Source organism: Jaculus jaculus, chromosome 16 (genome assembly GCF_020740685.1).
Source record: "Jaculus jaculus isolate mJacJac1 chromosome 16, mJacJac1.mat.Y.cur, whole genome shotgun sequence".
Lineage (NCBI taxonomy): Eukaryota > Metazoa > Chordata > Mammalia > Rodentia > Dipodidae > Jaculus > Jaculus jaculus.
Genome location: NC_059117.1, coordinates 37,853,539 through 37,868,230, shown reverse-complemented (window position 1 = coordinate 37,868,230; position 14,692 = coordinate 37,853,539). Strand labels below are relative to the sequence as shown.

General features: G+C 42.5%; 1 long non-coding RNA gene and 1 pseudogene across 1 annotated transcript; one reads left to right on the top strand and one right to left on the bottom strand.

Moving 5' to 3' along the window:
- Positions 1-3,242: 3,242 nt before the first annotated feature.
- LOC123455367 lies at positions 3,243-7,583 on the top strand. Its single transcript, XR_006633853.1, has 3 exons — positions 3,243-3,336; positions 3,761-3,805; positions 7,531-7,583. It is a non-coding gene; the product is annotated as an uncharacterized LOC123455367 (long non-coding RNA).
- Positions 7,584-12,058: 4,475 nt separating this feature from the next.
- On the bottom strand, positions 12,059-13,333 carry LOC101603461 (annotated as a pseudogene).
- Positions 13,334-14,692: the final 1,359 nt, after the last annotated feature.

Sequence of the window (14,692 nt, the reverse complement as noted above, 5' to 3'; positions counted from 1 at the left end):
ATCCAATCAAATAAGTAAAGGCAGGAAGTGGTCCATGTCCTTAGAAAGATAGAGTGATTTATTTTATATTTTTTGGTTTTTCAAGGTAGGGTCTCACTCTAGCTCAGGCTGACCTGGAATTCACTATGTAATAGATAGCGTGATTCTTAATCAATCAATGAGATTGTCAGGGCAGGTATCTCTGGGTGGCATTTGAATGAGATGGGAAAGAGATGAAAGATTTGGCTTTCTTGCTGCTGGAGGCAATAGACACACATTAGCAGGAAAAGAATGAGGCTGGAGTGTTTGCAGAATCGAGGAGGGGCCAGTGTGGCTGAGCAGTGTGAAGCAGAGAGAGTAGAGATGGGCTGAACCCAGCTCTTGACCCCAGGACGTTGCTTATTGCCTCCATCTATAGGAGTTGTAGATTATATGCAATGACAGTCATCCCTTGGTATCCTTGGGGGATTGGTTGGTTCCTGGACCGCTGGTACCAGAATGTTCAGATGCTCAAATCTGTTCTATAAAATGTCTTCATATTTGCATATAACCTATGCCCGTCCTCCTGTATAATTTAAACCATGTCGGCACTACTTAAAAATTACCTAGTACATTGCAAATACTATGACAATGATTGTTATATTATGTTGTTTAAAGAGAAATAATAAGAAAATCTGTCCACATTTAGTACAGGCACAGTTTTTCTCAAATATTTTAATCCAAATTGGTTGCATCCCCAGGTGTGAATATGAAATATGTGGATATGAAAGGCTGACTGTATTGGATGTCTTGGATAGATGGTAGAAATATTTTGTGCTAGACTGAACTAAAAGAGAATTTTTAATAAGTGCACAAGAATGCCTCCCAGAAAGCAAGTGCATCAAGGAAACTGGGCCCCAGGAAAGAACTGGAACCTGGAATCGTGACTAACAAAATGTCTTCATCACCAAGCCGTTGACTCTTTCATCTTTATTTCTCTCAGCAGACAAAGTTTCTTCTCTCTCCAGTCCAGCTCAATCCGCTCCTCTGTCCGCCCGATCTCCCAGGGCCACCAAGGTCACCCGTTAGCAGCTACCAGTTGTCCCAGCTCATCATCACTGATTGACCCCGGGCTCGGCATCACCGCAGGGGCCCTGGCGCTCCCTCATGCCCGTCCTCTGACAGTACTGAGACATTCACAAGACACACCGTGCGTGGGGGTCACCCTGTACGCTCCCCAGCAAATTCTTCAGACGCCTCCACTGCCCACCAGTCTTCCCAGCAACAACTCTGAGCAATCATTCTTCTTTTGTCCCTACCCCAAAGATACTACCCACTGTCCCCACCAGCTTTCCCAAGCTCCCAGCCTTTTCATCAGCGGGTTAGGGTTAGCAGAGTCACTTGACTCGGCCAGCTTCCCCACTGCCGCCCACCATAGGCGTCAGCCAGAAAAGGTGCTTCCTGAGAGGGCAAACTGACTGGTTACAGCACCAGCCTCTGCCATCCCAGAGCCTACATCCAAATTCTTGAGAGAGAATATGATTGGCTCAGCTCATATCACACGTACACCCCTGGTCTATTCAGTTTTAGCCAGAGAGGAAGGTACCTTTGTAGATGGGACACTTTGACAGGACAATTCCTTGATGCTCCTTATGAGCTAGTCAGATACACTAAGAAAGTGTGTTGCAAACCTCATGTTTATAAGGGAGACGGTGGTGCATTCTCCTTCGTAATACTAACTTAGCTAAAACAAACAGAGCATGAAGGGCATTGGGCACTATGGCCCACTCAGTAAATGTTACTTTGCTTCTCTTCTCAGCAAAGCCATCCAACTGCAAAGGAAAAAGAAAACAAAACAAAGCTTGATTCTCCAAAATAACTCCAGCTGTAATATGCCTCAGTTCCAGATCAGTAGAGACATGTTGAACAAGTTCAAGAAATGATCTCGCTCAGTATCTCATACTTTTTCCCATCCTCTTGGTAGAGTCTGGTCTTGTCTAATGAAGATTGTTCAGTCCTAACTCCTCCTCAACCTTCTCCTCTCCCCACAACCGAGGAGGTAATGCACTAGAGAAGAATGGAGGAGCGAGGGTGGGAATTGGCTTTGAAAAGGGAGAGACCAGCGGGGCGTGGTGGCACACACCTTTAATCCCAGCACTCAGGAGGCAGAGGTAGGAGGATTGCTGTGAGTTCGAGGCCACCCTGAGACTCCATAGTGAATTCCAGGTCAGCTCGGGCTAGAGTGAGACCCTACCTTGAAAAAAGAAAGAAAGGAAGAAAGAAAGAAAGAAAGAAAGAAAGAAAGAAAGAAAGAAAGAAAGAAAGAAAGGAGGGAGGGAGAGAAAGAAAGAAAAGGGATAGACCAGAGTGAGACATGAGGAGAGAGGCTTGGGGACGGATTGTTGAGAAGAGAAATAAGGAAGGAACATTTGGAGAGTGGTGGCCATGGGCTGTGCATTGGATTCTCTTTAATGACATTTGAGGGATGTCAGCAAATTTGGAATTACTTCTGTTTAACTCTTGACTGTTGCAGTCAGTGTCCTGCACCCCACTGAGACAGAAAGCCAGGTGGGGGCCTAGGTAAATACTTAAACTAACAAGACCTAAAATGATAGAAACATAGGCCGAGACAGGTGTCAGCAACGTGTAGAACGGAGTGTAATCTAAGGTGACAGAGGAGCATGTGATTTACAAAATCTTCAACCAACAGCTGTTTTCTGAGCATGAATAATACTTATGAAAATCATTGCATTCTCTTGATATTTAGACAAATAATGCATTAGGTGCAAAGCAAGCTCCCTCCGGGAAGCTCCTAAGTAATAATTTGGCTTTTCTGCTATGCAAACAGCAGCTTTATTGATGCAGTGCTCAGGGTAAGAATGCCTTTCCATATCAGCGAGGCACCCTTCCACAAACAATCTTTGATGAAAAATTAAAGGCAGTAGACTTCCTGCCTCACAGCTAATGAACAGGCAGGGCTCTGTCCAGGAGACCTGAATCATATTGAAAATGTGCCTCTAGCTGATTCCTTTAAAATAAAAGAATGTGTACCTCTCAAATGTCTAACTATGAAAGTAATGTGTTATAGTGAATATTATTTTCAAAAAAGAATGGTGTATGTAGAGCCAGGCATATTAGCATCCAAACTTATAATTACTCAGTGTGAGTAAATTATTTTACAATATGTCAGAAGGATCCATGAGGCTAAGCAGGTATTAAGGAGGCATTGGGGGAGGGGCTAGGGGTATGGACACAAATACTAAGCTGTTTATTGTTGCAGGAAAGGACTTGGTGTGCAGCTGTGCAACCTTTTAAATTATAAAGAGGGACAAACAATAAAACCACTTTACTGGGAAAATCCAGCTTCCATGGTCTTTGGTAAGCACTGATGTTTTACAAAAACCTCTAAAAGCATATTTCCTTATCTATGTGCACATGTTTGTATATGCTAAGCAAAAGACCTAAAAGATAAATATATAAGCTGATAATGGTGTTCACCTCTGAGAAACCAAACCCAGCAAGGGGCACACTAGTGTGAGAAGATGTTAATGAGAAGCTTTTAATTTTTGCTTTGTAGTTCTTCTCCATCATTTGACCTTTAAAAGGGAGGTGTTTCCTTACACGTTAATGAAAATTAGACTTTGTAAACAATAAACAGTAATTCAATTTGAGGGAACTTGTGAAAATAATGAAATGAGTAGTTACAATTATCCATATAAATATTGATCATTGTCATAATGTGCTTGTGTTGCTATAACAAAACACCGTACAATGGCTCATTCAATAAATATTTGTCTCATAGTTCTGGAAATGAGGAAGGTCAAGGTCAGAGTGCCACCAAGATCTGGTAAGATATCTCCTACTGACTTGTAATGGCTACCTTATTGCTAAAACCTCACAGGGGAGTGAGAAAGAGTTCTTTTGTTCCTTAATGTATTTTAGATAGTTTGGCCTGCACATAATGTCCATAGTTTTATATCCAATCATAAATTTTTCCCTTGCCATTTTATTGGGTGGCTTATTACCTTGAGATAGATTCATGTAGATGGAATTAGCATGTCAAAGACCGCTAACTTTGAAATATTTTTAATAAATACTGCTAATCAGCTTTCCAAGAAGGTTGACTAAAGCTTACAGTTCTGCCAACAGTATATAAAAGTACTTATTGTACTGTTCCCTTGCCAATGTTGAGAATTATCATGAAAATGACATTTGATTGTCAAGCTTTTTCTTGATATATAGTGATACAGACAAGGAAGTGTGTGATATTCACAAAGAAATATGCTTAAGCAATCAGAATCCAGAACAAGAAAGAGATTCATTTGCTTCCTTAGTAATGCCCCCTATGGCCCCTACCAGTCTCCAATCTGCCAAGAATAACAACTGGCCGGGCGTGGTGGCGCACACCTTTAATCCCAGCACTTGGGAGGCAGAGGTAGGAGGATCACCGTGAGTTCAAGGCCACCCTGAGACTCCATAGTGAATTCCAGGTCAGCCTGAGCTAGAGTGTACCTACAAACCAAAAACAACAAAAGAATAACAACCGTTCTCACATCTAGCTGCAACAGATTAGTTCTCTTGTTTTCCTCATTTTGCTCCGGGGTTCCATTTTTTAAAATCCAGTATATCACATATACTTACCCATTCTCTTGTTACATGGACAATTTTCACTTGTGGATTACAAACATTTCTGTATAAATCCGTTGCTGACTAGGTCTGCATTTTTGGTAGGCACAGATCTAGAAGTGGGTCATAGGGTGTGCCTGCAATTCAGCCTGAGGGGACACTGTAACAGGAACTTCCAAAATGGTTCTTTCAATATAGACATTTCCAAGGGTAACACTTGCTTACTTTTGGTTAACATTTGGTAATTCCAAGTTATTTTCACTTCAGATAGTTTGTTAGACATGTTGTAGTATGTTATTGTTGCTTTGGTTCTTGTTTCTTAGTGATTAACAAAGTTGAACAACTTTTGATATGTTTATTGGTCACTGGGAGTTAATACTTATAAAATGAGTATTTTCTCATTTTTAATCAATATAACCATTTCTTATTAAATTAATTTTTTTTAAATTTTATTTATTTATTTATTTATTTGAGAGTGACAGACACAGAGAGAAAGACAGATAGAGGGAGAGAGAGAGAATGGGCGCGCCAGGGCTTCCAGCCTTTGCAAACGAACTCCAGACACATGCACCCCCTTGTGCATCTGGCTAACGTGGGACCTGGGGAGCCGAGCCTTGAACCGGGGTCCTTAGGGTTCATAGGCAAATGCTTAACCACTAAGCCATCTCTCCAGCCCAAATTAAATTTTTATATTCTAGATTCCAGCCCTTTGTCAGGTATCAAATATCTCCTACTGTTTGGTTACCTTCTTACTCTTCATTGGTGCCCTTGAATAAACAAAAGATAGATGTGAGCCATGTGTGGTGGCATACACCTTTAATCCCGCACTCAGGAGGCAGAGGTAGGAGGATCACTGTGAGTTCAAGGCTACCCTGAGACGACCTAGTGAATTCCAGGTCAGCCTGGGCTAGAATAAAACTACCTCAAAGAATCAAAAGAAAAAAAAAAGAAGATACATATTTTAAGGTTGTAGCTTATCTATTTTCCCCATTATGGTTAATACCTTTGTGTCCTTTTGAAAAGAATCTCTCCTTACAAGTTCCTGAACATAATTAACCTAATCTATAAAATCCCTCATGGAAATTATGTTTCCATGGTGATTTCAATCCTATCAAGTTGACCACCAAGATTAATCATCACAATCCACCAATTTACATGTACATCTCATTCACAAAATACTCCCTCACAAATCCAGTATACCTGTGATCATGGCACTAAGGAGGCTGTGGTTTGCAAGCTCAAGGCTAGCCACCACTACATAGTAAGGCTCATTCTCAAAAACAAACAAATACCAAACCAAAACCAAATAAAAGCTGAAAGCAACCAATCAGCCAACCCAACCCACCAAAAGTCCAACATTCGCATAGATAGATCCAGAATAAGATCTGATCAACATTGTCACAGATAGACCCGGAACAAGGTCTGATCAAATCTGGGCATTGTGGATCACCTAAGCTGACGCATAAAATCAACCACAACTAACCTCACAAGTCCATCCTAAATCCTGAAACTTAATTTAATAAATGTAGCGATTCAAATACAAAGGCCTAAAGTTTGCATGGTACTGGTAATGGCCAGACCTGCTTGTTACTATGTACTATAAATTCAGAAACATTTATATCTCTACTTAACTGGTACTTTTAAATTTTTAAAAATATGGGCTGGAGAGATGGCTTAGCGGTTAAGCGCTTGCCTATGAAGCCTAAGGACCCCGGTTCGAGGCTCGGTTCCCCAGGTCCCACGTTAGCCAGATGCACAAGGGGGCGCACGCGTCTGGAGTTTGTTTGCAGAGGCTGGAAGCCCTGGCATGCCCATTCTCTCTCTCTCCCTCTATCTGTCTTTCTCCCTGTGTCTGTCACTCTCAAATAAATAAATAAATAAATAAATAAATAAATAAACAAAAAAAAAAAATAAAAAAATTTTTTTTAAATATTTTGTTTTGATTTCTTTATTTGTGAGAGACAAAGAGGTGGGGAGAGAAAGAGAATGGGCACACTAGGGCCTCCAGCTGCTGCAAATGAACTCCAGACATAGGCCCCATTTTGTGCATCTGGCTTATGTGGGTCCTAGGGAATCAAACCTGGGTCCTTTGGCTTTGCAGGCAAGTGCCTTTACTGCTAACCCATCTCTCCAGCCCAATGTTAAATTTTTGGTCACAAGGCTTCTTTATATTCTAAAAATTATTGAAGGCCCCAGAGAACTTTTGTTCACATAGGTTAAATTTTCTATCACATTGTATAACAAAGCTGACAAACTTTTAAATAGTTAAGAATTTATATTAAATAACAGTAACAAACTTAGTAAATGTTTATATAAATAATCTGTGTCATTATTGTCTTTGTGTGTGAGTGTGTGGGACGTATGTGTGTTTGTGTCTGTGAATGTGGGCATCCACGTTTCACAGCGTGTATGTGGAGATCAGAGGACAGCCCTGAGTGTCTGTCCTTGCTTTCCAACTTGTTTGACGCGGAGTCTCTTGTTTATTGCTGTGAATGCCAGGCTCTGGCTTGTGGAATTCTGGGATTCCCCTGACTTTACTTCCCATCTTATGGTAGAAGGACTGGAACTGCCCTACCCTGAAAAAACAAAACAAAACAACAACAATAACAAAAACCCAACATTATGTGTTGTCCTCGGGCATGCTGCTCACCTCCTTTGAGTCAGGGTCTTTTATTGATCTGGATCTCACTGAGTAGGCCAGACTGGCTGACCAGTGAGCCCCAGATATCTCTTTGCCTCCCTCATTCGGGTTGAGATTACATGTGTGCACGCAACGTTTTATGTGGGTGCTGTGGATTGAACTCAGGCCCTCCTGCTTGGCTCTTTTCCGTGACTTTGTATCCTAGAATGCTCTTTGAGGATTTTGGCTTTCAGCAACTGCTTGCTCAAGCCCCATAGCTTATTCCCCAGGATCCTAGCTGAACATGGCTTCACCCTCTGTTTCAGGGGCTTCTTCAAAAAGAAACTGCTCTCATGTTGGCCGTTTCTCACCCTGGACAAGTTCTCTACAACCGAGTCACTTTGAGTCTGGTATGCTCTTTAACTCTACTCTCATGTCCTGACCTTCTCCTTGGTTCTAGAGATTTTAACTTTTTTGTTTGTTTGTTTGTTTGTTTTGAGGTAGGGTCTCACTCTAGCTCAAGATGACCTGGAATTCACTATGTAGTCTCAGGGTGGCCTTGAAATCTTGACGATCCTCCTACCTCTGCCTCCCAAGTGCTGGGATTAAAGGCATGCACCACCATGCCTGGTGAGATTTTAATTTTTTTAAGAATCTCAGCACTTGGGAGGCCAAAGTAGGAAGATTGCCTTCAGTTCCATTACAGCATGGGCTACAGAGTAAGCGCCAGGCCTTAATTATCTCCTCATTCACCCATATAAGGTCAGATGGGCATTTAATTGCAGTGGCAAGAGACCCTGTTGCATACACACGAGTACAAATAAAGGAAAAAAACAAAAAAAGGATGTTTTTAAAAAAGAAATTATGAACCAGAAATTGTAAAACATAACCTTAAAAATGTCTTTCAAAAAAAGTGGGGAGGGGTGGGCAGATTGCTCAGTGGTTAAGGCATTGGCCTGCACAAGGCGGCACATGCAGCTGGAGTTCCTTTACAGTGGCTAGAGGCCCTGGCGTGCCCATTCTCTCTCTCTTTATCTGCTTCTTTCTCTTTCTCTAATAAAACAAACAAATAAATAAAATTTGGGGGACTGGAGAGATGGTTTAGTGGTTCAGGCGTTGGCCCGCCAAGCCTAAGGGCCCAGGTTCAATTCTGCAGTCCCTATGTAAGCTAGATGCACAAGGTGGTACACGCATCTGGAGTTTGTTTGCAGTGGCTAGAGATCCTGGTGTGCCCATTCTCTCTCTCAAATAAATAAATAAAATGTCTGTTAAGGGCTGGAGGGATAGCTTAACAGATAAGGTGCTTGCCTGCAAAGCCAAAGGACCCAGATTTGATTCCCCAGGACCCATGTAAGCCAGATGCACAAGGTGGTGCATGCTTCTGGAATTAGTTTACAGCTGCTGAATGCCCTGGTGTGCCCATTCTCTCTCTTTCTCTCAAATAAATAAAATGAACCTTAAGTTTAAAAGTGATTTTCTTTAAGAAAAAAACAGTTCTAAATATAGACATTTGCTTATTCAAATCTCCAATGACTAAACAAATATAACTACATGACATTGTTGAGGATGCATAAAATAGTTTCCATTTCAGTGGAACATATGCAGTCTACAGCATATCTGTCAAAATTGTCATTTGTCATGGTCATTGTATGAGTCATTTGTAGGTACTGATAGAAATATAAACTCTTATCTTATAAAGTAGTGATTTTAATTGACTTCCATCTCCTGTAGGGAAGCCAGTTTTGTTTCTATTTGTAATAATTTTGTGAGATAATAAATATTCCTTGTTGTTTAAATTGTGGTTTCTGTTACTTGCAGCCCAAAGCCCCTAACTGACATACCCCTGTGAAGAGAAGGCCAGTAATACTGTCTGCCTGCTCCACAGGGCTGCACAGATGTTCCTTGAAAGGTGTCTGATGAAGCTTGTTGTGAATGATGATGTAAAATAAGGGGGAGGTATGACACATGGGCCTTTGGTGACTGAATGCTTAAATAGTCACCAAAGTCCCAAATTAGAAAAGAAATTAGTTAAACATTCTTTCTAGGGCTTAACAAACTTATACCTCTTTTTTAAATGCAAGAAAGTGAGAGCGAGAGAGAGAGAGAGAACTGACACACCAGGGCCTCCAGCCATTGCAATTGAACTCCAGATGCATGCAACCCCTTGTGCACATGTGCGGCCTTGTGCCTGCTTCACTGTGTGCATCTGGCTTACATGGGACCTGGTGAGTCAAACATGGGTCCTTAGGCTTCACAGGCAAGCGCCGTAACTGTTAAGCCATTTCACCAGCCCCCTTTTGTTGTTGATACTAACCTCCAACATCTGTGCTCATTGTTTGCATTAACCTAGAAAGTGGCTCTTGAGAATCGGGGATCTAGCATGTGTGAAGCCCTGTGTTCAGTCACCAGCACTGTAATCTCAGCACTTGGGAGGTGGTGGCAGGAGGATCAGACATTCAAGATCATTCTTAGCTAGGTAGCAAGTTCAAAACCAGCCTGGCTACATGAGAGCCTTCCTCAATAAACAAACAAACAAACACTCCAAAAATTAATATATTATATATAACAAATATCTGAACTCTCCATGGATATATTATATGGAATATTGGAATTCAAGGGAAAAAATCAAGTTAGAAATGCCTCTGCTTTACTGTTGCATTTTATATCAGCATGTCCACTGTGATTCATTATTTGTCTCAGTACTGCCAGTGGTTGAGTTTGTAGCTCATTGTAGAATTGAACTATCAAAGACAACATTAAAGGGACAGAGTCACAGTTTGGGCAACACTTAGTACATATACAGGTGACATTATTAATATTCATGAGAGTTACTGTGTGATCTGTCTTTAAGACCCCACTCCCAAATTCGCAGGCACTTGGAAATAGAATCTAAATATTTTTCCATTTCTCCAAATTTATTCTGAAAATAGTGTTTTCCTTTCAGGGTGACAAAAATATTCTGAAACTATGTAATTGTTGTGTTATATGAAATTGGGAATTTACCCTGAACTGAACCTTTAAAATAGCTATAGTTGTGATTTATAGGCTATGTGTGTTCTATCACAATGATAAAATAACTTCAACTCCCCAAATCCAAACAATCTTTCCAAGGATTTTATTTTATTTTATTTATTGGTTTTTCGAGGTAGGGTCTTACTCTAGCTCAGGCTGATTTGGAATTCACTATGTAGTCTCAGGATGGCCTCAAACTCTTGGCAACCCTCCTACCTCTGCCTACTGAGTACTGGGATTAAGGGCATACACCATTATGCCCAGCTTTTCCAAGGATTTTAATGTGCAGTGTAGTTTGAGGCCACTTACCTGAGGAATGGTAATTGACTCTAAGAGAAGAGTTTGGAGACTTCCTGCTTGCTCTAAGAACCAGCAACCCTTTTGAAAAGCTGAGTGAGCTGAGTGGGCACACCATGTTTTCTCTCCCTATATAGTCCACTATCCAGGCCCTTTGGGTAAAAATTAAAAAATGCAAGTGGGGGGCATCCATAATAGATCATCTACAGGCAGTTTAGGTGATTGGTCCTTTGCTTGTGGGAGCCCAACAGGTGATGGGTCTAATCTCCATGGTGGTGTACTCAGTGTTTTACATGTATAGGTGGTCCTGATGCCCAGCTTCTTAAACTGTGGTTTGTAACACCATATGGAGTTGTATGTAGAGGGTCATCAAAAACTTGGCTACACAGTAAGTTAAAAAGGAGATATAAGCCGGGCATGGTGGCGCACGCCTTTAATCACAGCACTCGGGAGGCAGAGGTAGGAGGATCACCATGAGTTCAAGGCCACCCTGAGACTCCATAGTGAATTCCAGGTTAGCCTGGGCTAGAGTGAGACCCTACCTCAAAAAAAACAAAAACAAAAACAAAAAAAAACCAAAAAAAAAAAATAAAAGGAGATATAAAGGGAAGAGAAAGGAAGGTAGGAGGGTACTTAATAGGTTGGTATTGTGTATATGTAAGTACAATGATTGAGATGGGGAGGTAATATGATGGAGAATGGAATGTCAAAGGGGAAAGTGTGGGGGGGGAGGGAATTACCATGGGATTTTTTTTATAATCATGGAAAATGTTAATAAAAATTAAATTAAAAAAATTTAAAAAAACTTGGCTACAGGGCTGGAGAGATGGCTTAGTGGTTAAGGTGCTTGCTTGCAAAGCCTAAGGACCCAAGTTTGATTTCCCAGTGCCCACATAAAGCCAGATGCATATGGTGGAACATGTGTTATGCATGTAGTGCAATATGTGTGTGGAGTTGATTTGCAGTAGCTAAAGGCCCTTGTATGCCCATTTTCTCTCTCTCTCTCCCTTTCTATCAAATAAAAATAAAATAGTTTTTGTCAATTCTCATTTATTTTTGGCTCTTGAGCAATATCATCTTTTAAATATGAAAAAAGCAAGTTCAACAAAAAGTAGAAATCTGAAGTGTAGGCTAGGGAAAGACCGAGGATAGGACGCAAATGGCCATAGTAAAAAGATCCTGTAAAGATGGGGGGCTCATTTACCTCTCCTCTGGGGAGTGACCCAAACATCTGTGTGGCAGCACACACTTTTGTGCGCATCGGGGTGTACTTTAAGAAGTGGCCAGGGTTTTGGAGGTTCAGACCAATGCTTCACCCCATCCACTCAATACGTCTTTGGTCAAGGGAAAGGAAGGAATCTGCTAGGGAAGGTTCCAGGGGGCAGACCATCAAGGGCTCAGGATATCTGGGAAGGAAAAGACTACAAATTGAGATAACACTGTTAACCTGCTCCTGAAGCTGGGGGGTTGGAGTGGAAGGACTTGGAAGGTGTGACTTTTAAAGCTTCAGTGGGTTGTCTCCCCAAATCTGTCTGACTGAAACCCCTAATCTTTCCTCAGTGACTTCTGCCTGCAACTTCTCCCCTTAACCCCGGGGATAGTGGTCATATATCTGGGTTCTTCAGCACCAGGCTGGTTCCTAATGTGATTTGAAGGAGACTCGAGTTCCTGGAAAGCTGTTTTTGAAAGTAGACGTATTAATTGGATAGTTCTGAGAAGTGGGTATAGAAGGAAATATAGGGCAATCCAGGGGAATGATAGAAATCTAGATTTTTCCAAAGTGGTAAGAGAGAGGAGACATTCAACAAATATTTATTGGGTGCCTACCCAAGTGTTAGGCATGGTTTACCCTCCTAAAAAAAAAAAAAAAAAAAAAAAAAAAAAAAGCAAAGAAAAAAAAGATAAAATCAGGACAGAGGCAGCAGAAACAAATGGAAAGGGCTGGAAAGGGGCAGTGGAGGGAACTGAGAAGGCAGCCTGAGGTGAGGGAGGGATCTGCCTTAGGCCTCCTTTTCCGCAGGGGTCACGGGCGGCCAGCACGTTGTTGGCATCGCACACTTGCTGGGTGAGTTCAGGGGCAGTGAGGGCTCGGTACTGCTGGCCTCCACGGCTGGAGAGAGGGGCGAAGCCGGGCATGAAGAAGCGGACACGTGGTAAGGACACCATGTTGACTGCCAACTTGCGCAGGTCACCATCGAGCTAGCCTGGGAAGAGGAGGCAGGTGGTGACAATGCCCTTGGTGGCAGAGACGATGTGGTTCAGGTGCCCGCAAGGCAGGAGGTCTCATCAGTGCTCTCTATGGTGGACAGAGAGGGTGGCGTTGTTAAGGCCCAACCACAGTGTCGGAGATTCGGGCACGACACTGCAGGTGCCCATGATGGGGTCTGGGTAGTCTTCCCGGGTCTTGCTGAAGTGCGGGGTGCCCATGCCAGAGCCTGTGCCTCCACCCAGCGAGTGGGTCAGCTGGAAGCCTGGCCGGCAGTCACAGCCCTCGGCCTCCTTCCGCACCGCGTCCAGGACTGAAGGCACCAGCTCAGCCCCTTCCGTATAGTGGCCCTTAGCCCAGTTGGTGGTCTGGTCTGAAGATCTGCCCAAAAGGTGCTGAGCGAACAGAGTCCATGGTCCTGGGTTCTAAGTCCACCAAGACAGCAGGCGGAACATACTTGCCACCTGTGGCTTCATTGTAGTGCACAGATTTGCGGCCCAGTTGCAGGTCACTGTCCCGTGGTAGGTGCCTTGTTCATCGCTGATCATCTCCCCAAACCTGGCACCGATCTGGTTGCCACACTGACCGGCCTGGATATGCACGATTTCCCTCATGATGAAGGCTTATAATGATTTTTTGTTTTTGTTTTTTTGAGGTAGGGTCTCACTCTGGCCCAGGGTGACCTGGAATTCACTCTGTAGTCTCAGAGTGGCCTCGAACTCACGGTAATCCTCCTACCTCTGCCTCCCAAGTGTTAGGATTAAAGGTGTGCTCCACCACGCCAGGCCTTATAAATGATTTCTTTTGCTTCCCTAAGGTATAAGAAAAGATGCTAGGCTTTTCCTCTTTTCCTGGGCTGGTCGTGGGCTGAAGGGTGGAATGTGGCCAGGAGGCTGGCGCAGCGAGATGTGAGCGAGAAGGCAGGAAGGTTCTGAGAGCTAAAAAATAAAATATTTTTAAAAACTGGCTCTAAAGTGAAAGGATTTTGAATGCGCAGCAAGCAAAACTTAATTGAAAATCCCATGTGTGCCAGGCGTGGTGGCTCACAGCTTTAATCCCAGCACTGGGGAGACAGAGGTAGGAGGATCACTGTGAGTTCAAGGCCACCCTGAGACTACACAGTGAATTTCAGGTTAGCTTGGGCTACAGTGAGACCCTACCTCAAAACCACTGCCCCCCCCCCAAGAAAAAAATCACATGTGTAATGAATCAGGTCCTTGTGGCAACGTCAACCACTCCCCCGCAGCCTTGGTTCTGAGCATACCACATGATTTGCACTGGGCTTGCTTTGGTGCCACATGGTGCCAACCAAAGCTGTGTGAAGCGCCCGTGGCTCACGTTGTGTTGTGTGTTGTGGGTTGCAGCGTTTACACTGTACACACAGAGTATTCTGCTGTTATGGAAACATAATGCTTTAGTGACAGAAAACAGGACTTTTAATATGTCCCTACCCTCACTCCTTCGCATGTAGGTATCAAATTAGTACATCTTTTGATTTTATTATGTTACAATGATTTTTTAAAATTGGTGTTTGAGTTGCTGACTTAAGCAAAAAAAAAAAAAAAAAAAAGAAAGAAAATGGTTCAGTGAATTTCAGCCTGGGATTAGGACAGAATTTCCAACGATTTCTGAAACAGCTCTAAACATACACCGTTTTGTATTGTGTGTTTATGTGAAGAGAATTCATAGCACTGATGACTATAAAGTCAAAACACTGACCAACTCTTAAAAAAGTTGAAGACTCTCTACTTTCTCACTATCAAATATTCAGCCAAGATTTAATTCTTTAAAAAAGTAAACAAGCATATCATCTCATCAGTATGCAAATTCGCTTCAATATTTAATAAATGGTAAAATTATATATCAAAGAATTATTTTTTAAAATAAATTTCTTGGGCTGGGGAGATTGCTCAGTGGTTAAAGGTGCTTGCTTCAAAGCCTGCTAGCCCTGGTTTAATTCCCTCCTCCTCCTG